A 27304-nucleotide genomic window follows, 5' to 3' on the forward strand; every position below is an offset into this window, starting at 1 on the left:
ATATATATATATATATATATATATATATATATATATACATACAAAGACAGACACAGACAGTTGACAGAGAGAGACAATAGCAAGACAGATATCAACACAGGCATAGACAAAGAGGAAGGAGTCCTTCCTTCTGATAGGTCTGAAGTCTGAGAGACACTATAGCTTTAGGTCAGTGAGTCAGATTATTAATATTAGAGATTACTTCATATCCCTCTAACCTGTTGAAACCCTGTGAGATGTCAATTATAATTGGACATTAGGAATCTCTTGCAAGTTTCCAGATTGCCAGAATGTCAGGAGCATTGTTTCAGAATTACCAAAGGTAAGATCAACCATTTCTCCTTCCATTTTCCTGTATTTTCTGGATAAGTAGATAGCCATATTCTCATTCTCAAATCTTTTATTTTCTTTGTTGAAGTCGATCGGTGAAAACGCTTGGTATTTGGATCACTATCGTGTTTTATACTGAGTTTTCTATTTGATTCTTTGACATTTTGATCTTTATTTTAAGACACTGCAGCAAACTAAAGAACATAGAGGATGAACCGGGACTAGCTTAGAAAGAAACACAGGTGGGTCTCCAATTAGCAAACAAGAAGTGTCCCATCGGTTTATACTTTGAAGAGTATTCTCTCCAGTCTTTTCATTCTATAGAAAGATTTTATAGAAAGATTATCCAGAAGTGTAGTTACACAGTTTTATTCTATGAACATAAAACATTGATTATTCTGAGGTCATTAAGAACTCTTTTGACTGATTGAATATTTTGCTGGCATAACTTGTTTTTTATAAACAGCTGCACACTTTACTATTAGCCTCTTAAAATTCTTGTTGTAGTTATAAATGAATTATTCACTTTAATTGTGAACTCCCATACCTCATCCCATGTCTGAAGAAGGCAATGAAGAGAATAACTCACTTTCTGTGGATAGCAAGGCAATAAAGTTGCCTTCCACACTCAACTTTTAAGACAAAATTCTTCCTTTACTTTTTTTAAACCATCATATAAAAGTTAATATTCACTCTACTGTAGTCTCCCTTCCCCCAGCCTGGAACCTGCTTGCTCAAGGGTGGAGTTTCCTGCTCATTCGTTCTGCCACGCCCACCGCTGGACCCTGTCACTTTGCTGCTTGGAGCCACACACGTGTTCACCCTGCTACTGGACCCAGAGTTATTTGGCGGGAAATCGGGTTCCCTCCCCCATCCTTTATAACTGGATGTCGGTACTAGTAAAATTGGGCTTTGAACAGGATGAACTTGTCTTGGCCTCGTTTCTTCTTCTTCCTCCCCATCTAGATTCCTCTCTTTTCAGCTTGAACCGTTCATGTTGCGGGCTTCTGGCCGGCCCCCAACACTCTACTATGATTGAGTCAATAGGCTACTTTTATATGTTCATATAATAGGAACTGCATTATACCTAGACATTTCATCATGCCCACATCAGAGAATGACATCTTGGGTGTCTAAGTGGGTCACATTTTAGCTCCTTTACAGAAGATTTTGAGACAAGATGTCAGCTCAGATGTGTACTTTCAGCTGTTGTGAAAGAGAAAGCATGAAGACCCCCAAGTTTCTATCTGTGATCAGAATATGTTTGAGCCAACCTGGGAATCTTAGTGAGACCCTATTTCAAAATAAGATGTAAAATGAGGATTGAGGATATAGCACACTTCTCCAGCATACACATGTTCTTGGTTGCAATCTCCAATATGGGGAGAAAAAAATCTTTTCTAAAACTAAAGAGTTGAAGCTTGTCCAGGTATATGTGAAGTACATTATTCCCAAGATTTCTCACATTAGAGGTCATGATAAAGAGCACATACACTTACATGGTTAAACATGTCTTGTCAGCTGAAACGCCTGTTTTCATTTTATACAATGATTTCTGTCCTTTTATTTTTATTGCTGATGATTGGGTATAGATTTGGGAATCATCAACTATAGGCAATATCTCTTATTCCATGGTTCTTTATTAAGCCATACACTAACTTTTAAGTGTGGTAAAAATAAGTTTGTGTTGTCCTAAGCACACTCATAATTCATGGGGTAGGAAAACTTAAGAGTTCTTCAGTAGAATGTATGTAGAAATATCTTTGGGAAATGTCCCTGGTATCTCTTTAAGTGAGATGATCAGCTAGGAATTTTTCTTTTTGATCTTCTCATTTTCCTTCTTTCTTCATGGATGGGTCTCTGATAAGTGCCCTGGACCAACTGGTGGCCTTGAGCCCTGAATGGAACTGAAAGGCAAGTCGTAGGTCCTGAATTCAACCCTGGCAGACCTGCTATACTGCGCTGCCCAATTATTAGCATATTTTTCCTGTGTCTGAGTCAGAAATGGGCTTCTATTTTAGCTGAGCCATTATTGATTTTATTCCTTCTCATATTTATTTGGAACTGTTTTTGACAGAATAAGGTTCCATATGAATGATGTTAGGATAACTGGAGTTATGCAAGATTGGTGAGTCATTGAAATGAATATCAATATAATCTCAGTAACTGAGATACTCATCATATTAGCAAAATAACAACAACACAAAAGCAAAAAAACAAAAGAAGAAAACAAAACAAAACTAAAACTCTAAAAACTGGCTATAGAATAGAATTACATTGCATAGAAATTCTTTGAAAAGTAAGACAACATTTACATGAAATGTTTTCCTTATATTATAGTTCCTTCATCTAGAGCAAGATTTTTAACCCTAAATTAATTCCTTCAGATTTAATTCCATGACAAGTTTCTTTGTAGATATAATTTCATCCCTGGAGGAAACCTTTAAATTGTAATCAGAATCTGGAATTTCAGGATGGTTTTGAAAATAGATTCATTACATTCATCTGCAAAAAGGCCTCTTGTACTGCAAAGAAGCTAACATAGGCTATTTGAAATCCACTTTCAACATTCACTATCTTATTGTGAACATAGAAAATTGAAAACTACTTCACATTTTCATTTCCCATCCCACGTTCTCACCCCAAACATTTTACAAAGTACTACATAAAAAAATATGTTTACCTTCTCTAAATTCTATTAAGACTCTGAATTTCTCAAATACTTCTTAATGTGTCTAGTACTTACCTACTAGACTTTTGATTTCTTGAACACGAGTTTCAAATTTGGACCTCTGTTAGATTCTATTTACACAAATGGCTTAGGCTTAGCCAACAAAAATTTAGAGAATGGTTATATTCTTTAAACCATTTGTCATTTTTATAGTTTGTAGACTGCATAACTTTGTCAGAAAATTTTCCTTTTGAAAACAATTCAGTAAGGGAGGTCTTCAAGTTGGACCCAGGTTTAGTCATTGGAACATGGCTGAGAGACAGAACAGATGGTGAGCACAGCACATAGCTAAAGGGGACATCTCATTGCTTATCTTCTGTCCCTAACTATCCAGGTGACAACAAAAATTAGATCTGTACATAAATTTCTTCAGAAAAGTTAGACACAAAAATGCCAACTGCTTACTGCCAGGAGACAGGTTTTATTCTGTAGAACTTTGGGTGCAAATGTTATAATCAAAAGGAAAAAGTGATCATGTGTTCTTGAGAGATAACAACTTAAATTCATGAAGCCCTTCAAAAAGCATCATTAAATTCTATGACTCAGAAGATCATTTATGCACAGTAGCATTCAATGCACCTATTGTCAATATTGTTTAATTCTATCATGTTGATGTTTGTCATTTCAATTCACTTTTACTGGGATGTTGTGCCTTCTTGGATATTCTAGGAGGAAAGATGCTTGGGAGAAGTATGTAATATTAGAACCATATGCAATTGGCCTGAAAAATACTTCAGTGTATAGGGTATCTATTCAGGTGTGAGCACTAGCCTCTGACCACTTGGAACCTCTATAAATGTCATAAGGGTGTGATGGTCCACCTGTAATTTCAACCTCAGAAATTATACAGAAATTCCCAGGAGCAAGCTGGCTAATAAGAATAGCTATATTTGTAACACTAAGTTTGACTAAAAGACAATGCCTCACCAAAGAAAAGGAAAGAACAATGAAAAATGAGTTTCAATGTCAACCTTGGGCCTCCACATGCACACTGTGCCCATGTATACACACATGCACACACTGTTATGTATGCATAAACAGGCATAACAATTTTAAAAATACTCCATAAAAGAACTTTCCCTTTATACTCTACAAAGTACAGAAATATTATGAGACATTACTTCCTGCTAAGTGGCTGTCTTACTTAGACCTTAGTGGGCAAAGTATTTGCTCCCGAACATGAAGACCGGAGTTTGTATCTCTAAGAGCCATGTAAAAGGACAGGATGATGGTGCACACCTATAATCTGCACTCCATTGATGCTGACATATAAGAAACTTGGGTTTGCCAGACAGCCAGTGTAGCTAAAGCAGCAAGCTTAAGATTCAGCAAAAATCCTTACCTAAAGAAATAAAGTGTAAAGGGATTGAAAAAGCCATCCATCATCAATATCTATACACATGTATAGATATGTACACAGACCCCCACACACATACACATGAAGGTATTACTAACAAATTGAGACAAATAGAAATCTAAATTTCATCAATGATAAAGTGAAAAATATCCCTTGACTTCATGAGAAGTGGAGTGCATATAAATTTCTCCTGGATAAATCTTATTTACTTATCTAGTCTCTTATACACTTTCACAAGCTTATTCTCCAGGATTCGTTTCTGAAGATACAGGTTCTGCATTATGCCTTCAGAGAGCAGAGCAAAAGTACTTCATTAGTATATAGAGGCTAAGCAGAACAACTAGAACAGATGAGATTCATGGCTAATGTCCATCTAAACTCACTAGAAAGAACAAGGTGTACTGTTACAGCATTGTGTCCTCAAATGGGAATACTTTGCCTCAGTATTGATAATTTCCTTCCATGCAGCATGGTTCTTCAAAGAAACAGAATAATGTGTTTGTTATATATGAAGGAGTAATTATGACAATCACTATAGCCAAAGGCTTAGAAATGGGAGCTCAAAGCTGACTTAAACCCCCAATTTGAACCCTGGGATTCTGATGTCCAAGAACAGGAGAAAATACATGACTCAGCCGCAGAAAGGAGGTGGTTATTATCTCTTTCTTGACCATTTTTGAAAGATAAAGATCAGCAGAATCACAATGGCACAGTAGATGTCTGCAGTTTGCTGATTAAGTACTTCAGAAACACAATTGCAGCCACATCCACAACTAGGATTTCACTAGCTCTTTGAGTATCTTTTGGCCCACCTAAGATGATACCTAAAATTAACCATTTCTTCCCTTTTCTATAAGCCTTTCATTATATGGCAGTGTTGGTATTTAAATGATGTACAAATTTTCTTCTTCTCAATAATGCAAGCACATTAGGATACAGCCATCCTTTCTCCCCAGTGAGTTATATATCAAATTCTTAACTTATCATTCAAGATCCTTCTGAACTCACCTCAGAATACATCAAACCAACTCTGTAATTAGATTCTTTGTATCATCCTCATATGATGTGGTTCAGTATCTCACACGTGTCCACTCACACGTGTCTCACACATGTCAATTAGCTTAGTAAGAAGAGTCTTGAGTGGTGTTAGGTTTATTCTTATAAGAGCAAGATAAACTAAAGCTAGCAACATGGAATAGAAAATGTCACATGTTGTCTAAGGACATTTCTTTTTAGTGTCACTAAACAGAGTATTGTTTCTGTTCTTGCCCTGATGGATACTGAAAAACAAATCTGTGTTCATCTCTATTTTACAATTCTACTTTGTTTCTTCCAGAGGACTTAATCTATAATTACTAAATTTACTATTGACTACTTACCCAGTGTCATTCTCCTTTCCTGGGTTGTGAATCTTCTAACTACTTCAGTCTATTCTTCCAACTTGATCTTCACATAGTGATTAATACCAACACATAATCCATTTTAGTTAAAGGAATCCTTTTCTGATGTTTGTTTCTTATCCAATGTTCTCTTTATTCCACCTACAACCAATTTGATTTAAGTAGGTAACCAAAAAATTATTTAAAAGACTCCATTAAAAGACAGCAAGGAATAGTTATGCTGTACTAATTATGACGAGAGATGTTATGTGTCTAATTTGTTGATTATTTCTACTTTACTTCTATTTCATATAATAATATCAATGCATAAGAAACCTTGCTATCTGGAATTTGATAGATCTTTAAAAATACTTTTATATTCCTGGACATTTATATATACATCACAGGTCTGAGAAAAGCATACCGGATCATTGGTAATCTCAATTTAGTTAGTTTAGAAGTTGGTGGCATGTTTACTAGAACATATCATTTTACAATTCCTGGCAAATATGTATCCACGTCCTGGATCTAGGCTTTATTCTTACTAACCAGGATTTAATTTTTTGCAGTGATTCTTGTTCTGATATATATTATATTTCATTGTACTTTTTAATGTTCATAGTCCCAGTAACTATTAGTATTATATTTTATATTTTCACATGTATTTTCAACCTGCTGTAAACAAACTAATAATCTTTGTACTATTTTATTTTATAAAAAAAGAATCCTTTGATGAGCATGCATGAAAATATTTTGTCTGGACAATACTTTCTCTTTTCATCTGGACAAGCTATGTTTTACATTGAAAACTTTAAATGTGATAGTATCTAATTTTTCCATCTTTCTTTTAATTTTCATGGTCTAATGTCATATCAAAGCATTTTTGTCTAGGCTTACATTCCAAAAATATTTTATTATATTTTCTCTAAAGCATTTACAACTACCCATATTATATCTAAGTTCATTCTTCTTGAGTTAAAGCCTTTATAATATATGAAGTTTACATAAATATATATTTATCAGAGATGCAAAGTTGTCCTTTCAGTATTAGTTTAAAAAGCACCTTTATCTGTCAAACTGTTTGTATAGTATTTTGAAGTGCCATTTTAGCAACTATTAAATTCTTTTAGTAGTGATGCAGTTGGTTTGCATTCCATACTAGTGATGGTCACACACATGTGTGAATATGCTATAAAACATTAAATTGTCAGTGTTACTGGCATGTAGTTCACACACACAACAGTGTATTCCACATATCAATATCACCGTTATAAAAACAGTTTGGACAGATCTGTATAGTTCTATTTCTGGATATTCCATGTGGATCCATTTATCTAGTTTCTGTCTCTCTGCCAATATCACACTCTCATGACTAATGTAGGTATATGGTTAAACCTTATTATTGAGAAAATATTTCTTCCCACATTATAATTTTGTACTAACAATGTTTTAGTGATAATGTGTATAGTGGCACATACATTATAAAAATTTTTAAATATGCTATTTATTGGCAGGTAGTAATAATATTAAATAATGAATGAATTTACTATCATACATATATACAGATATAATATACACTGATCATAACTACACAAAACTTTTGGAGTATCTAATGGTAATTTTATTAAGGATATAGACAGATTTGCAAGAAATGTGTCATGTTTTTATAGTGTCTTTCAGCATGAAAGCCACATACAATTTTCACTGAACCTTTCTAACTTTCAATATAGATTCTATATGTGTACTTGTGAAGTTTATACAAAAGTATCTCAGCTCAATTACAGTGGCTGTAACACGTCCTAATCTCCAATCTTAGTGAATGTTAATATGATTGATTCTGTGTATTGGTCTTCCATGCCAGAGCATTATAGAACCCAACCTTTGAAATTTTAATATTTAGAACTACTGGATTTTCACTGCCTTATATAGCTGAAGACACAGGGCAGTGGGAAACACATGTTCATGCTAAACTGGCTTCAATTCCTCAGTATTACAATACAGAAAAGTTTAATAACAGTCTTTCCTCTGTGCTGTGATACCAGCTTTTACAACAGTCAGCATCTTTCCTCCTCTAAGTCCAGGAAGATCTTGAGACTGTTATAAAATGGCCCTGATTGGGCACAGAAAAATACTTATTAAAATATTCTTGCTACTTTTGAGTCAGTCATTACCAAAGTTTCTCAACATACCACATCTAATTAAAAGGAAGAGGGTAAGACATGGTGGGGTACCAACCCCAAGTGATGTATTGTCAATGAAATGCCTATACCAGAAACTCAGAGCAACTCTTATAAGACAGGGAGGAAACATTGCATAAGACAGGGAACCAGGTCCCCTGTGCCAGATTGTGTCCTCTGGGTAAGACAGGGAAAAATTCACTTACAAAATTTCCACAATATAGTTACCTTAACAAGACCTACATAACAATAATACAAGTTGTCATGTCAACTTGTATAGGTGGTATTCTACATGCTCCCACCCCTATACATGAAGAGCTACAGAGTTGATGGATTCTGAGAGAGGAAGAGTCAGTTACCTCTAGGAAGAAGCTCCTGTATAAGATGCCCAGTCTCAGGTGGTCAGACCTGGATAAGTGTTCACATGAGCAATGCTAAATATACTCAGGAGGTTGTCTATACAAGTATATATAAGGAGAGGTGGGAATGGTATAGATATAGTGCTTATGTGCAAAGTATGCAAAAAAGGTTTTTAAAAACCTGCATTCTCAGCTCTACAATTCTTATTGAATAGGATAGGGTGCAAGCTTATTTTGCCCTACATGTAAGTTCAGTCAGATATTATCCACGTGTTAATTACTTTAGCTTAACATGTTTCATTCTAAATTTTCCTCAGTGAATTCCTAAAATCTGTCATTCCCTCATTATTCTTAAAAAGAACTTAACTTACTATTTAATCTTCCTTTGGACTGTTTCTTTTATAGAAAACATTTATTTATTTATTTATTTATTTATTTATTTATTTATTTACTTTAAACTCCAGATTTTATTCCCCTCCTGGTCCACCCTCCAACTCTTCCACATCCCATACCTCCTCCTCACTCTCCTGTCTCCGTGAGGATGTCCCCACCCTCTACCCCTACCCTACCAGATCTCTAAACTCCCTGGAGCCTCCAGTCTCTTGAGGATTAGGTGCATCCTCTCTGACTAAACACAGACCAGGCAGTCCTCTGCTGTATATGTGTTGGAGACCTCATATCAGATGGTGTATGCTTCCTAGTTGGTGTTCCAATATCTGAGAACTTTCTGAGGTCCAGGTTAATTGAGACTGCTGGTCCTCCTACAGAGTTACCCTCCTCCTCAGCTTCTTCCTGTTTTCTCCTAGTTCAACCACAGGGGTCAAGTGACAAATACCCAAGATACAGCCCATGGAACTCAAAAAGTTCATCAAGCTCAAGGGCCTAAGTGAGGATGCCTCAGTCCCACCTGGAGGGAGAGGAAAGCAACCACAAACAGGGAGGGGGGGGATCTGGGAGGGAAAGGAGATCGGGTGGGTGGAGAGGGGAGCATGATTGGATGTTGGTTGGGGAAAAAGGACTGAAATCCCTGAGGGCCAGCAGAAAGAATGGAAACATGCAACCTTGGGAGATGGGAGGTGGAGGGACCCTCCAGAATGTATCAGAGAGCTTGGAGTTGAGAGACTTTCAGGACTCAAGGAGAAGAACATTAGATGAAATGCCCTACATTGGGGAGAGGGAACTTGTAGAGCTCACCTCCAGCAGAAAGATGGGGCATCAAGTGAGGGATGGGGTTGCCATTCCACAGTCAAAACTCTGACCCATATTTGTTTCTATCTAAAAGAACTGCAGGAATGGAAATGGAGAGGAGCATGATGAAAAGAAGATCCAGTGACAGGGTCAAAGTGGGATCTAGCTCAAGGGGAGGCCCCAAGGTCTGACACTATTACTGAGGCTATGGAGCCCTCATAAAAAGGGACCTCTCATGACTGCCCTCTGAAAGATCCAACGAGCAACTGAAAGAGCCAGATGCAGATATTTGCACCCAACTAATAGACAGAAGCTGCTGACCTCTGTGGGTGAATTGGACTGTTTTCTTAAATAGGGCAATAATTTATGCACAGTAGATATATAGACACTGAGTTTACCATATGGAAATTCTTAGCAGATCTATATTTTCCCAAGTCTGCATTATCCATATCAAGAGACCAAACACTTCATCAAACACATAAGATTCCATAATATCATGCTTTAAATAATCTAGAATTTTCCCTCACACAAATATTTACAATGTTTAAATTGCATTCTTATGTTTTTATCCTTTTTAAGATAATTTTTAAAATCTGTTATTCTCTCATATTTTACATGCTGACTGCTCCCTCTCTCCTTCCAGTCCTTTCTTCCCACATCTCCCCTTCCTCCAATACATTCCTCCTTCATTCCCCTTCAGTAAAGAGCAGGTCTCTCAGGAATATCAACCAAACATGGCATATCAGGTTTTCATAAGACTAGGTGCCTTCCCTCATAATAAGGCTGTATGAAAATACCCAGTAGGTGGAAAAGGAACCCAAAAGCAAGCAAAAGAGTCAGAAGCATATTTCACTCACTACGTTAGCAGTTCTGAAGGAAGAGCAACTGTAACATATATGAAGAGGGCCTAGGTCACATCCATGAGGACTCTCTGGTTGGTGCTTCAGTCTCTGTGTGGCCCTATGGGCCCAGGTTAATTGATTCTATGGGGATTTTTTTGTGATGTCCTTGAGCCCTCTAGCTCATACAACCCTTCCTTTCCCTCTTCCTCAGGATTTCCTGAGCTCTGCCTAATGCTTGGTTGTGGGTCTCTGTATCTGTTCCCATCAGTTCTTGGATGAAACATCTCAGATGACAATTGGGCTAGGCTCTAATCTATGAGTATAGCATATCATTAATAATCATTGCATTGACTTTTCATTTGTTTGTTTGGTTGGGTCTATCCTATGTCTCTGGGCTATGCATACTCTGAATTCTGACCCTCTGGGCAGTGTCACATTTGGACTTCCTCTTGTGCAGTAGGTCTCAAGATAGACCAATCATTGGTTGGCCACTGCCACAATGTCTGTTTTTCCTTTACTTCAGTACTTCTTGTAAGCAGAACAAATTGTAGATCAAATATTTTGTGGCTGAGTTGGTGTTCCAATCCTTCCACCAGAAGTCTTGACTGTTCCAACATATGACATTTTGAGCTCCATCTTCCCCCTTGCTAGGAAGCTGAGGCCACCCTCATAGATTGATGTCTTTTATTTCTGTACAGAACTTAAGTACCTATTTCACCCTAGCTATCACAGCATTCTACTATGTTTAGTTCTTTTCATACCATTTGATGATTGCGCTTTGAGTGTCTCTTCATAATGCTCTTGCTTGTATGATGCATTCTTAGAAGATTTGAGGTTAACTGTGAGAGACCTCTGTGCTCATGATGGTAGATAAATTCCTATACAGAAAGTCTAAATTCATATCTGCTATATCTCAAGTATGTTCATTGGAATTTTATAGTTTCTAGCTTTCTTTTTTAGATTACTGGACCAGAACTAGGAAGCATAAATTTTCTTTTTATACTTAGCAGTTAACACTGATATGTTATCTTTTCTATATTAATTTCTTATTTATACCATAAAAAGATCAATAACTTTGTGTCTTAAACACCAATAATTATCATCATCGTCATTGTCATCATCATCATCATTATCATTAATTTTACCATTTTGAAGGCCAGTGATCTAACACAAGTCTGTAAAGACACTGATAATACTAGTACAGAGAAGTGGGTCACCTTTTGGAAGTAATGAGTATTTCTTATCCTGGGGCTTCTGCTGCTGTATTAAAGCAGTAGTGTGGCTTGCCTCTTTCCTCTCCTCTCTCTCCTTTTCTTCATCTCCTTTTGTTGAATTTCCTTCTTTCATCTCTTTAACAATCTTTGTGATTGCCTCAGGCCTATTCATGCATCTAGAATAGCCTCACTGTGTGAAAAATGTTACACTGACCACATCCACAATGGCCTTTTCACCATTTACTATAATATATTAATAACATTAGAACATTATGTCTTGGACATTTGGGTGTTGGTGGAGATAAAGCAGTCTATCTCGTGGTAGAGGTCTTGAAGTTTTCTGTGCTATATATCATTTATCACTGTGGGAAATGAAAACATGGTTTTTGGTGTCCAGCAGTGATTTCTGCCACAGCTCCAGGAAATCCATTCACATGACATCAGATGAGTGGCACCACATCGGAGAGAGCCACCCAAGCTCATGGCAACATGCATTACACCATCAGCATAAATCTCCTTTTTATTCTCTCACAGTTTATATCCTTTTAACAGCAGCATACATGCACATATGCATATGTTCCATTTGGATATGTTTCTGTTTGTTTGTTTGTTTGTTTGTTTGTACCACCATATCAGTGACTATGTAACAATAAAGACAGCCCACCATTTTCTCAGAGGAAGTTTGCCTTCATGTTACATGTGACAACCAGGCTTCATAGCTAAGTGCATGAAGTGCTAAGACTTCTCTGAGTACAAGCGACTAGTAAATAATTGGAGTTGACTTAATACATAGTAGCATATCCCTGGGTAAAGGCTCTCTAAACAATTCTTGGGTATCACCACTGAGATAGTTGCTAGATGCACAAAAGGGGCTGGGTATCTACCTTCATGATGTCTTTTGATATTATGGAAAAATAGAGACATAGGTGATTATAGTGCAGTTTAAGTCTCTTGGGCCTTCAAAGAAGATTTCAACAAGCTGTCTGGGAGGATAGAAGCAGTGGAAAAGGGGGAGGAACACAATTGGTTTGGCAATGTCTCATCTTAAAATAGTTCTATAGGATTGATGGATGCGTTGGATAAAGGGAGGCCTAGGCTGAACAGCTGAAGTGTGATAAAGTGTGAAGTGTAGAATCTGCGCAGGCAACAACTGGCACCTGGCTACTCAATGTGCACTTCATTCTATGTTTCTATGTATTAGAAATTTTTGAATAAATGTTCGAAAAGGACTTGTCTTCATCTCTTGCACAGCTATCATTTATTGAGTGCTTAGTGTATCTGGTGTGTTTAAGAGCTTTACATTATTTGTAATTCCCCTATTATCTGCTCAAGTTCACCAATGTCATTATCCCCATTTTCTACAAAGTCAAGCACAGAGGAGTCGTATATGTTCTAGCTTAGCCAGCAAGTGGGTAATTTAGGATAGTGGGCTGCTTTACACCATCATTTCCACTCCAAACTTCTTCAGTTAGAGGTACTTTTAAAAGGCTATCGAGATTATCTTCGTGAAAGGGTGAGGTGTGGGAATATGTTATAAGTGAAATGGAGACTGTAGTTCATGAATCTTTAAAGTAAAAAGGGCCAGGCATGGTGGTGCACACCTTTAATCCTAGCACTCAGGAGACAGAGGCAGGCAGATTTCTGAGTTTGAGGCCAGCCTAGTCTACAAAGTGAGTTCCAGGACAGCCAGGGCCATACAGAGAAACCCTGTCTCAAAAGCAAGCAAACAAACAAACAAACAAAAGCAAAGCAAAACAAAACAAAAAAACTAAAAAAACAAAGGAAGTAGGAATCACACTGGTTGACATGTGGATTATAAAGTACAAATCTGAGCAATGTATGTCATTGTCAAAAGAGGTCATCTGAGAATGGATTTGCATGAATGGGTAGAAGTTTGGCCTTACTCAATAATTAATACAAAGCCACTCAATGAGTTCTAAAAAGAACATGTTATGTTTAGATTTCCATTTTGAATCAGGTATCTTGGCATCACTGTGGAGAATAGATTCCAACTAGCATTTTCTTTTCTTATTTATTCATTCACAGGTGAAAAGGCTTCAACAAAGCAGAACAGGTTAAAGATCAATAAGTGGTACACATTAAAATGTCTATGAAGGACATTTTGGCTTTTTCATGTTAAATGTGTCCTGCAAAAGCTCAAAAGCAACCCTGATATAGCTGTCTCTTGTGAGGCTAGGCCAGTGCCTGGCAAACACAGAAGTGGATGCTCACAGTCATCTATAGGATGGTACACAAGGCCCCCAAGGAGCTAGAGAAAGCACCCAAGGAGCTAAAGGGGTCTGCAGCCCTATAGGAGGAACAATATGAACTAACCAGTACCCCCCCAGAACTGTGTCTCTAGTTGCATATGTAGCAGAGGATGGGCTAGTTGGTCATCAATGGGAGGAAAGGCCCTTGATCTTATGAAGATCATATGTTCCAGTACAGGGGAACACCAGGACCAAGAAGCAGGGGTGGGTGGGTAGGAGAGCAGGGCAGGCGGAGGGTATAGGGAACATTCAAGATAGCATTTGAAATGTAACTAAAGAAAATATCTAATTAAAAAAAAAGTAACTCTAATCCAATAGGAACATTTTTAGCATTAACAAATAGACGTGCAGAGGGTTGGTTAATTATTCAGTTTAAGACATTGATGGGAAAGCCAATCATGCTTTGTCTTGTTTATTTTCTCTTTTCCTTTCAAAAATGAGCACCATTTGTTTCTATCTCTCATGTTTTCTGATTCAGATCACCTTTATAAATGGCTTCATGAAACCATTGACTTCTGATTCTGAGAAATATGCCACTACCTGAATATTATTCATTGCCACAACTTTCATATTTTAAAGAAAGAACAGTGACTTGTTGGAAGCATTTCAGAGAAGAAATTAGAATACGATTAATTATAGATATTATTGAGGCATATTAAGAATACTTGGAATTTAGTTGGTTGGGTTTGTGCACACCCTCACTCTAGCACATTGGAGGCACAGGCATGGAAATCTCTGTGAGTCCAAGGAGAGCCTAATCTACTTGAGTTCCAAGCCAGCCTTGGCTGCAAAGTTAAACTCTGTTTCTATTTTTAAAAATGATTTTAGTGAAGTTATGTGGTTTCAAATTATCCTTTATCCCCACCCCCCAACTTTAGTGATTACCTACAAAAGTAAATTCAAACTTCTCATTTATAACAGAAAATATGATGATTAAACACAATATCACAAAACAGGACAAATGGTCAGTGCCTGCCTCTTACTATAATGGACTACAATGCAATATGTCATGAATACATAGAGCAATGGACTAAAATCTGTAATAATCATTGATACATAGTGTAGTTCATATTTATTTTTAATCATGAAGAAACAATTAAAAAAAACAAATTGTAATTCTATCTAGGTTCTTCTTATAATTATGTTTCACAAGGAGTATAAAAGTCAAGGGACAACCCTCTATACTAGGAAAGTAGGAACACACACACACACACACACACACAAACACACACACACTCACACTCACCCTATGGTCCTTAATTAGATGTTAGAACAGTGAAACAGAAAAATTGTACCCAACCAGAGAGTGTAGTCTGTACTGATTCAATCTGTAATGTGAGAGGGTAGCTTGTATAGTAGAGTGTAATTGTGTGTCAGTGTTCATTTCCTTTGTTTGGGTAATTGCATATAGGTGAATACTGCTTTTTTGAAGAAAAAATATTTGGTATACCCTTGGAAACCCTATTTACAGATGAAATCGAACAATACCTATTGTGTACTCTGAAGTTATTTGATAAACATACATACTATAGTAGAGAAGAAATTGTGAGATATAAGGAATAGGAAGTTAATACTAACATTGTTAACATTTTATATGCTTAGATTAACATTGCAAAAGAATTTTAAGATTACTATGTTACTTAATTTTCCCATGTATTCTAAATTTGGAAATTCTATTAAAAATTACAAAGATGGATAGATAGATAGATAGATAGATATGATATGATATGATATGATAAGTTTAGCATGTGAGTGGTTATATACTCAAAGTAACAGGAGATTATGCAGCTATACCGTGTTTGGTATATGAAGTTCACATTCCTAGAATAAAGGATGACTTCAGTGGTTGACCCTTCCTGACATGTTGTAAGACCATATAGATAAAGGATGGGATAAGGTACGAATGCAGGCAGAAGTTTCCCAGGGAAAAATCTTTTAAATTTTCTACATGGAAAGACAACCTGGACTCTGTCTTAATATGTGATTTAACTTGTATTCTAAATGTAAGCATTTTCCTTTGTTTCTGTAAATGGAACGAGGGAAAAACACATTAGTCCATTTTTTCTAAGTAAAGTAGAAAAAGAAAAATGTGTGTCTTACTCTGTTTCTCCATACAGTATATGCTGCAATAGGTTAGACCCATTCTAATTGACACTCTATCTGCTCAAACCCTGCAGTAACCATAAATAAAGAACCCTGTGAATTCAGCTCTGCTCTTGCCAATCCTTGTCACTGAGGTATCTGCTTTATCATCTTGTCCTGTCTCCATCATTCTAATGGCAAGCAGTTGCCCTTAAAAATAACAACAGTTATCTGTGACTCCTCTCATGCAAAAGCCTGAACAAGGCTTTTTATAGTTGATAGAAGAGTTGCCAAAGAGGAAAATGAAAAGCCCCTGTCATATAGCTAGCGCCTATGCTCCCTGGAGCTGACCAAAGATTTCAGATGCAGAACAGAGGCATCCATGATACACCACATTTGGGAAACAGCTGATTATAAATAATAATGACCTGAGTGGATGATGAGAAATGCAGTAAACCTTGTCTGAGCCAGACAGGATGATGGAGGGGATACAAAAGTAAGGCATAAAATCTGTAAGGGAAGCAGATGCTCAAAGTTTCTTTTCATACCCCAATAATTTACATCAGGAATGAATTCAGTAGGCACTCAATAAATATTTGTTGACTCAATAAACAAAGGCAGTGTGAAACTGATTTTCCTACAAAAGTTAGTGAATCACAGTGTGTTTATAACAAGTATCAACTATCTTCAAATGGTATCTATTTTAGAAGATGAGAATTCTGAGAAGAGAGCATAGAAAAAGATGCTCATCTATTTAGAGATAAGGACAGAGACAGAAAGAACATATATAAATGGAATTTAATTTGCCTATGAGTCATGTCTGTTGTGTTGGTGATGGGATACAGGAAGAGAACAATAAATTCTGGTGTGACATTAAGATATGTTTTAGTCCTAATTATCCCTTTCCTTGAATTGTACCAATAAAGATTTACCTGATAATGTGACAATGGCTATAACACACCATGGTCTGACAAAAAAAAATTGCCTAGTGCTAGGAATAGGTTACCTCTTTTGGAACTGACAGCTAGTGATATCCCATCAATCCCCAAACCCTAAGGAATATTCCCAGTGTTCTTGCTTGCCCTCAAGAACTTTGATATAAAGACCACATATTTGAGTTGGAGAATATGAAAAAAATTCAGATAGTTCATACCTACAAACCCTGTCCTTACGTGCTAGTTTTCATGAAGCTAGGAGATACAGTGCACACCAGCAAAGGAAAAAAAAGAAGAAAACATATGTCTTACCCAACTGTGAACCCTGCAAGCTACCATGATGTCTGGTCAGTGGTGAAATGGACCACAAATGTAGAAAAAAGAAAAAAGAAAGAAAAAAAAGAAAGAAATCAACAACAAAATAACTTCTTATTTGTATGTAGGGCCTACTGTACAACTGAAATCCATAAAAGCCATTGATATCATGGTGAAAAAAAAGGGGGAGATACTATAGTGGATATAAACCCTGGGTCACAACTTACAACTGTTATTCTGCTAAATGGACATGGTATTAAAACTATTCCTAATGATTATCGTTATACCTATGGAATAATTTTTACATCTGTCAGATTTCATCAAAGACCCACATCTGGTCAAGATTCAGAGGATAGAGACTGCAGAATGATTAGCACCCAGGGGGGCTTCTGTATCAAAGGCGCCAAATGAGACTTCTGCATCAACTCCCTTCTAGGGTGATGCAGGGTTCATTGCAGAAGATGAAGAAGAAAGATTTTAAGAGCCAGAGATGGAGGATAAGTACAAGGAAATACGTTTGGAGAATACAACAAGGCAGTTGCAAATAGGAACTAATGTGGCTGTAATGGCATACGTAAGACTTGTTTAAACTTAAGCCAGACAGAATTCTAGTATGATGGGTAGAGATAAATATGATGTCTGAACCCTAGGTAAAGAGCTGTTGCGTGAGGGAGAATCAGTTTGTTTTTATGGGTGCAACCTCTGGTATGGTGTCTATAATCCAGTGAATGGTCATATATCCAAGCATATATGAGAGGAACAAATATGAGAGAAAACAAATTTTCTTTTCAAAATTATGTTTCAAAATCTAAAGTTACTTTGAAAGGACACTGTAGTATACTACCGCAACAGTCACCTAACCCTTTGTTTTCTTAGCTTTTGAAAATCCTATCATTCTGTCTTCCTGTCAGGGTTTCTTACAAGGAAACCTTTGATGTAATAGTAACTCTCTCTGACTTGATGCTGTCCTGTGCATTATAAAGACATTGGGCAGTCAGACCATGCAACTACCAGTTGTAACAAACACAGGTCAGTCTTCCAAAACTTTCTGTTTATATTGGAAGGAAAATGGAAAGTTCTTAAAGTAAAGATTATTGGTCAATTATTGGATGATAAAAAAAATCATCACTTGCTTGTAAGTTTTAATAATAACTAGAAGAAATAACCCTTGTAAGACAATGTTATTCTATACACCTAAAAAAATACATACATGCTGGATACATACACACATACGTATATAAAATTAATACAATCATTTTACCAATGCTCACTCAAAATATGTGAAGCAATTATTTGTAGGTGTGGCACCCATTAAGTCGCAGGCCAGTTTAGTGTCATTTTGACATATTTTAACATGGATTGTTTTCCCTAGAGAATTTTAATTTTCTGAACCTGGCCCCTCCCCTCTGGGTTATTGTTACAGAAATATGATAGACTTTTGGAAATGAGCATGGCCACAGACTTCCTTATATAGATCTGAACCTTTAACATGTGTTTTGATATAATTATAGGTGTCATTACTTCTGTTTAAAAAAGAAAGTTTAGTCTCAGCTGTATAGATTGTCATTCTAGTGGGTGTCCTGGGGAGCAATCTTTGAAAGATCCCCTTCTTTGGAAAATTTGTTCCCAGCTGGAGGAAAGTCATAGTTGTCTCAGCTTTTGACTCTGACTTTTAGTAAGAGAAATGAAGAAGAGGAAAATATGTCCCCTATCTGGAGGATGCAATGAGCAATTGTATGCACATCTGGTGACTTACTGCTGAAGACTCCAAAGCATTTAAAAATATTGATTAAGTCTCAACCTGTTGGGAAATTGTTGCCAGAACGTTCCTTTTGTCCCTAGAATTGCTGAAGCTCCGAGCTTTATTTAACTTGCTGAATCTTGTATTATGGCCAGAGAGAGACCTCTGGAGCTCTGTTCCCCAAGTTCTTATTATTCTTGACAAGAGTTGTTAAAATTGCAGGCTCTTCAACATACAAACAAAAAAGCAGCATCATACAATTTCAATACAAAGACGTATGCATGTATACCATACACATATACATATAGATGCATATGTATATATGTAAACATTTTGAAATAGATTCATAAGTGATATATTATTTTGTTTTTGCAAAACTAATTATTTGTAATTACTGTTTGGAGTTTTCCCTGCCTCTCTTCAGCGTATTTATTTCAACATTAATTGGCTTAACATGAAATCAAAAAGTGTTCCAGGTTTAGCCTTTTATTCTAAACCACTTCATGTGTTAAGTGGTATGTCTCAAGGGAAAGATGTATGAAGAATTCAGGGTAGTTAGAAATTTTTAGTTAGAAATTATCACCTGCAATTAAAAATCAGTGCAAAGCATATGATGTCAAAGTGAATATATCACATACCATAATCAATGATGAATCAAGGTAATTGCCATCCAAGCTGAGCATAAATGGAACCCAAAACCAATTAAGCTATTTATTTCAACTATACAACTGAATAAACAGTTTAGTATTTTAATTTGCTCCTCTTTTTCATCTGCTCCAGAAGTATATTTTGCTAAGAAGATGGAGACATACAATTGGTATTTAATTAACCTATTTTGTCAGTACCTCACAGAAGCTTCGTAAGTAAGTGTGTTAAAGTCTTCATAACTATGATCTTGATAAGAACTACAAATGTGGGATTTTCCCCAGTCGGTTTTACAATACTCACCAAATTGCAATGCCCAAAGAATTGACTTAAAAAAAAAAAAACAGACTTGGAAATACTTGCAAATACATGTTGAACCAATTTGAGGTAATTAACTTTAGGATAATATTAGCAGAGTTTAATTGCTGTCTCTTTGTTCCTGACACAGCACTGTGTTACCACTAACTAACATCACAGTTGCAGTGCTAGAGTTGATGAGGATGCTGGAGTATCTGGGAAATACATCTGTTACTAGGCAAGTATCACATAGGAGAGCCATTTGTCTAGTTATTAACACAGTTATCATGGGGTCTTGATCTACCTGTCACCTGTTGTCTAAGATCAGAGTCAAAGCCCTGAGACAGATCAGTCTATGGTAAAATAGAGCATGAATGTTTTCCACAGGAGATAAACTAGTGACAAGGATGGCCACCTCTCTCTATTTAGGTTAGTATAAGAAGGGAAGCTGGAACAATCTAAGAGTGTAACTTAGTGGTAGATTATCTGCCCTGGGCCTGATACTCAGGACTACTAGAAAACAAACAAAAACCTCTTAGGTTAAATAAAGCAGGACTATACCCATAAAGGCACACCTTCATGGTCATCAGCGTGAAGATGGCAAACTTTGACCCTTCATCTAGAGTCACTTGAGTAGAGTTTGTTAGTTATAGCCTTCCCCCTCCCCTCAACCTGCCTTTTGTTTGCCCTTCCACATAATCTCCAAGATGTCAGTGTTTTAAGTCTAAAGACTGGATTCTGGACCCCCTATAGCAAACAAGTCACCACTTTCACATTGGGTAATCAAAACTTCATTTCCATAACTACACTAACATTGAATTAATAGTGATCCTCCTGCTTCAGTCTCAAGAGCGTTGTCCATTACATTCCACTGAGAAACCCACTTTCTACTTCTTGGAGCAGTCTTCGAATGCCTCTTCCAATGTCTTCTACTGTATAGATAGCTGTGTGCTGTGTGTTGTGCTGAAAGGATGAGCAGATGTGATCTGAGATCCAAGTTGATTTCCTACTCAAGTTCCCCAAGAGAGGTATAAACGTATGTGTTATGGAAACCAAGACACAGAACAGAAGTATCATGTTGTAGATCACCTGTGCTTTCCCAGTAAAACTCAGATGTGTGTTTTCCCTTCTCGAAGAAGCTCTTTAATTACAGGTACTTTGCATGTGGTGGAAGTTGAATTGTGCAGGCACATGAGCCTTTTAAAAAGTGGCACTTGTTTTCAAAAGAATGTTTTCAAACTCAGACTTGAGTCAAATTTACATAAATATCTTCAAAGGCCGGAAAGAAGATCACATAAGCATCATCAAGAGTACCAGAATTCTGGGGCTGGCGAGATGGCTCGGTTAAGAGCGCTGACTGCTCTTCCGAAGGTCCCGAGTTCAAATCCCAGCAACCACATAGTGGCTCACAACCATCCATAACGAAATCTGATGCCCTCTTCTGGAGGTGTCTGAAGACGGCTACAGTGTACTTACATGTAATAAGTAAATAAATCTTAAAAAAAAAAAAGAAAAAAGAAAAAAAGAGTAGCAGAATTCTGATAAAGTATAGGAAATATGCCCCCATTTTAAAATACATTCAGATTCTAAAATCTCCCTCTTGCCAATGCAACCCAGTTTATAAGCTTCTGGTTTGTAAAACCTGAGTGTGTTTTGCCATACAGATGCAAATAAAACAGAGTCTACATCAGCGGCACCTTTTAGATTCCTAGGGATCCCAAGAAGCCTGCTGGACCCTCTGCATGAACATCCTGTTCCTTAGTCGTTAGAGAAGTACATTTAGGTGTGGAAAACACACCATAGGGAACAGATTTAATCTGACCTGTCTTCCCACAGTCTAAACTTGAAAAGAATACACACAAACACATTGCATCAAATCCGTAGGGGAAATAACGCAGCAGCCTTCAGCCGCTCTGGGATATGCTGAGAAACCAGAACAGACAAACCAAATCATCGTAGGGCAAACCCACCATATGTAGCAAACAACCAGTGCAATTATATTCTGCAGTTGAGGAATTACATAAATTGCCCACTGGGAAGGAAGCCTTAATCTCCACCCCTCCCAGGAAATCTACAGACAGCTGTGTGCTGTCTCAGTGTCTTTCTGAAAGGTTGAACACATTTGATCTGAGAACCAACTTGATTTCCTAATCAGGTTTGATGTGAGAGACCGGTTATAGATGTATGTGATTCTCCCGGTGTGCATCTTTGATTCATACGCTAATTACGTCGATCCTTTGGGGAGCACAACCACGGAGCTGGGTCCTCCTTGATTAATGCTGGCAGAGAGCCACGCAGCGCGCGCGCAGGGGAGAGCGGCTCAGCAGCTTCAGTCCCAGCTGAGAATATGGTCCCATTATCTCCCAGCTGCCTAACCAATCCATAAGGGCCTGTTCTGCGTGGATGATCAGTGTAGTGGAAGGAGGGACTTGCTGAGAACTGAAATCTCTGTTTGATTTGCTGTAACATGTAAGACGAACCGAGAAGTTTTACTTTACAGTCTGTAAGTACCAAGTTCTCCCCCAAACCCTCTCCCTATAGCTTCAATGTGAATGCGATTTTCAAGATGTGTTCCATTTTCTGTTCCTTGTGCTTTGTTGAAGGAAGCTGGTGAGAGAGTTATCTATTTAGCGCTTGCTGCTTCTGTCAAATCTCTTAAATAACTTATGCATACCAAACAAACCAGACTCTTTCCAGAATGCTTTTCTGGGAGTTCAAAATAATTGACTTCATTTTTAATTTGGAAGTAGGGGTGTGTTATCTGTGGTTCCTAGAGTGGTCAGAGTATTTCTTTATGTTCTTCTCCAACCCTGCAAGAAAAATTTAAAGCTAATATGTATGTGAGAAGATCATTTTGCAAGCAGATATGAATTAGAAAAGCAGGTCTCTTTATTCCCAAACTTTAAGGTAATTTATTTTGCCACTAGGAAATGTACAAACAGGAAAGTTTCATAGTTTGTTTTTTCTGTTGTTGTTTATTTTGTTATGTTGCAATAGTTACAAGTGTTTGGAGACTTTCAAAAGTAATGCTGTATTAAGTCTGAAATATATGTGTGTAAAATAAGAAATTCCATAGAGTACCTCTGTTTAGCTAGTTTTTACATGCATCAATTGAGAAGGTGATAAGTTTTGATTTAAAGCAAAAGCATACCATTTCAAAATAAACCCATTTGCAATCTATATCATGTTAGGATTTGTTATTGACACAAGATGAACTGATCATAGAATGCTATTAGAAATTAGTATAGTTGATGTTGTTTGCATGGTTTCTTTCAAATGAGCTTTGCCTCAGTGAAATTTGTTATCATTGTGGAGAAGGATTTATGGAGTATTATTATATATGGGTTTCCCTAACAGATACACATGCACATACACACACACACACACACACACACACACACACACACACACACATATATATATATGTGTGTGTATATATATATATATATCACTTTGTTTTTTTACTGGATTAAAAGTAGAAAAATTGGACAATTTTAAGAACGAATTTGAGTAAAGGTCATGAACCACTTCTATCAAGAGCTGGGGTTGGTGGACACTACCAAGACTTGAAGTCATTTGTAGCCAAAAACCAGAACTGTGTTTCCCATAGTAAGCCTCAGACCAGCATGGAGCCCATAATTTGCAGAGTGGAAATAAAGTTCACCTGAACAGGCAGTAAGTCTCAAGGCAACAGAAAAACCAGAGCCTGTGGAGTATAAAAGTGTATCACTATCAGGGAGTATGTTCTCTTTTGATTTGGTTGAGGAGAATGATCAGAAAGGGAAGACTCAAATAGATGGTTGCTTGAACTCAGGTATTCCCAGAGTTTGAGGTTTGGAAGGAAAACAAAAACAAACAAACAAACAAACAAACAAAACTCTGAAAATTTCAACATGCCTGTAACCAGAGTGAGCTGTAACCAGAGTGAGTTTTAGACAAATGAAGGCATGAAAGAATAGCTGTGATAACTCTGAGCAGTGAACTATCCCAGCTTTGCCCTGTCTGAGAACCCTGGACCCTGAAATAGGAAAGTTCCTTAAGGGTCAGACACTGAAATCAGAAAATAAAAAATAAATGAATAGCCTGCTGGGTTTGAAGCTCCTCTTTTCCCTAGATGAAGGAATAGTCTCAAACCATAGCTGACTTTTTAGTGTGATGATTCTGGGACATTTAATTTTGTTTTTAAATACTTGCTGGTCTTTATCTTGCTCATTCAAATTCATGGTCTTGGACAAGACCCTGAGGTTTCTGTTGCTCTTAAACAAATGTTTGAACTCTGAAGGCTGTGTTTGAATGATACTTTCCCTATTCAGACTCCCTCCCTACCTCTGCTCTCTCTTAACAGTAAATGTTGCCTTCAGTAAAGTATTGTTCTCAGGTAGTCAAATTTTATATTTTTCCTTCAAACATTTAGAAATTTCAAAACATGTATATAATTTCATGAATGATAGTCAGTCATAAATCTCATATACGCAATATCTAGCCAATATGCTGTTTCTACTCACTTTTTAAAAAAATGCTTGGGATTATTTTTCTAAGTGGTCGGAAACTGCTTTGTTGATTGTGTTTAATCTGTTTAGAGAAAAGTAGGGTGAGTTTAAATGCTCTAGGACCTGTTTTAGGGTCTGCTGGTTTGACAGATGGGGAATCCAGATGGGTATTACATACACCTTTTAAGAGGTGCTTTTAAAACCACAGTGATTTGATTGGTCTTCAAAATAAGTTTAAAATGCTATAAAAGAGATGAACAGATGAGTCCTCATTTTATGTACAACGGAGTATGTCTCTGGATATGTTTGCATATGTGGAATCCACCCTGCTGTCTCATAGACAATATCTCTGCTACCCAAAATACATTATCCCTTCAGTTCCTCCAAAGTGGTGGTCTTGAACAAAATGGAAGGATCACGTGAGTGTTAATATGCCAACAAAGAAAACTGTATGTGCTCAAGCTCTGTGCAACAAAAAAGACCTTTATAATACCCTGAACTATACTGGTAAGCACGACCGCTTTTCAGAAGCTCATACCCTAGCGTTCTTTGATAGATTGGACCAGGCTCCGTGAGATGAGTCATGAAATTCTGTGCTATACTCTTACAAGTAAACATTTTTTAAAAGGGGGTGTGATTGCATACAAAATAAAGAATTTAGTAATTTGGGGTCGCTGTAAATTTTTGCATGCCTGGACTCGGAACTAACCAAATATGTACTATACAGGTTGTCTCTAGTAACGTTGGATGTTTGAGGTACATTATTTGATGTAGGACTGTTTGCACTGCTTTATCTCCTCTGTACCTCAGTATCCACATATAACCTGGTGTCATTTCTAATGTCCTTTCTAAGTTATAGAAGCCTGTGAGGATGCCTCAATTTAACATTGTGAATAACACTCTTCCAATTACCTTGGGAAGGGTAAGGAAATGGAATATCTTTGTCAGTCTAAATAAGATCCTAGTAATCCTCCTGCCTCTGCTTGTTGAGTGTGTGGATTATAGATATTCATGGTCCTACCTGCCTTTTTTCCTTTCCTTTATTCCCTGGTTTTTGTCTTAGTAGACCCCTCTCATCAGATATACCAATGGCTCTTAATCTCCACCTTACTTTCTGTTCTGTCTTGTTCTTTTTTTTCCACTGAGTTGTTCTGGAGTCAGGACTTTAGGAACAAGTTGTCCTCACCTATTATTCCCTGTATAAAATGTTGGCTGGTTTCTCTCTTCTAGAAGAAAGTTTATTGACGTGAAAATAATATACTGGCATACTGGTTTTATGTGCATTGGATCCCCCTCCCCTCTGTGTGTGTGTCGGGGGGGGGTGTGTGTGTGTGTGTGTGTGTGCGCATGCGCACGCGTGCACGCATGCATGTGTGAGTGTGGATGTGTGTGTATGGTGTGTGTGTAGGGGGGACATATTCATGCTCTGGTGTTTGTGTAAAGGACAAATCACAACCTTGGGTGTCTGTCCTTATCTTGCATCTTCTTTTATGAATTGCTTCTTTGTCCTTTGCCAATGGGCTACATATAATGTGCTAGCTGGAGCGCTCCAAAGAAATTCTCCTGTCTCCACCTACCATCTCACTATAGGAGTATGGAGATTACAGCTATGTGCTACCATGCCCAGCTTTATGTGGGCCTGGGAATTCAAACTCAAGTCCTCATACTTCTATGACAAGTGCTTTATGTACCAAAGCCATCTCCTTGTCCCACCCATTGCAAGTTCCTAGTCTTAGACACATAAGGACAGAAAGCCTCTAAAAGTTGTAGTTGTATATAGATACCCAAGTACATTTTGAAAATAATAATAATATTCATCTTATATGTAAAAGATGCTCAAACAGGACTCAGTTTTATGTATTAAACTAATTTTTTTTCATTTTAAACTTGTAAGTCCTCCATGTGAAAGCTCATTTCTATACAATTGGATATGGAAGAGTTTCACTTTTAATAGGCGGCAGGGAGCAATCAAATGACCCCAATTCCCCCAGGAAATTACTGTTTTGTCCAACTATATGGAAGATAAGTTTCAGGTTCATGACAACAAAGTCATATAAGCAACTTTTGGAAATTTATGTGAAGTTAAATCAAATACCCGCTGGAAAACTTGCTCATAACTGTTTAATTGTTGTCCCAGAACTGCGCGTACAGCCAGATAAGCCTCAGTCACAGTGGACAGAGGATGAGATTATTAAACTTATCGAAAATACTCGGTGAGCTTCTTAATGTATCTAAGCCAAATGGTAAATAAATTTTATGTGAGATGCAAACTTGGCTACAGCTACTGCAATAGACTAAATCAATTCAGAATTTCTATTTGTAGTACAAGAATTGTAGACTTTATGCTCCTCTCACTATTAAATGAAATAAAATATACCCTAACCATGTAGCCAGATTGACACAAACAATTACAGATTAATGCTGTACTTAACAGTTGACACTGTCTATATTTATAGAGTTTAAAAAAAAATCTCTAGGATGAATGCTAAGTGGCCATCTGAAGACAGTAATAGCTCAGACATGTAACTCTCCTACATCAGAATTAAGTTTTGATAGCTTTTTAATATTAGTTGGGATAATAATTTCCCTCTAATTTTTGCCATTAGTAAATCTCTGTCTATGAGGCTTACTATTCTGGGATTTGAGTGTGAATGTCATCCCTTACTGCAGCTGTAGACTGTGTTTCATGTCTCCATGCAGAAGATAAAATTAATTTTCCAAATCCCATAAAACTGAGTAGATGTCCCAGCTTTTAAGGCAGCTGTTGCGGCCCGCCCGCGGTCCACAACACGAACGGTTCACTGAGAATGGCAGTTCCCTGCAAAGAGAGGTAACTAGATAGGGCGGAAGAAACAATGGAGTCAAGACAAACAGATTCTGATCAAGACTCAATTTAATATTTCCAGACACTCAGTTTATAAAGGAGGGGGGAGGGAACCCAATTTCCCGCCA

General features: G+C 37.2%; 1 protein-coding gene across 12 annotated transcripts in view; it reads left to right on the forward strand.

The window, feature by feature from the left end:
* The window catches only part of Cntn4 (contactin 4), a 990533-nt gene that overhangs the window by 395210 nt on the left and 568019 nt on the right, over positions 1 to 27304 (forward strand). For 2 of the 12 annotated variants that reach the window (XM_029478670.1, XM_029478669.1), the window contains exon 1: positions 22167 to 22365. The exons of the other annotated variants lie outside the window; for them this stretch is intronic. The gene's annotated coding sequence lies outside the window, so the exon portion shown is untranslated. Of the gene's footprint in view, positions 1 to 22166; positions 22366 to 27304 lie in introns of those variants that run through there. 12 annotated transcript variants of the gene reach the window in all.

The sequence above is a fragment of the Mus caroli genome, chromosome 6, assembly GCF_900094665.2.
Source record: "Mus caroli chromosome 6, CAROLI_EIJ_v1.1, whole genome shotgun sequence".
Classification (NCBI taxonomy): domain Eukaryota; kingdom Metazoa; phylum Chordata; class Mammalia; order Rodentia; family Muridae; genus Mus; species Mus caroli.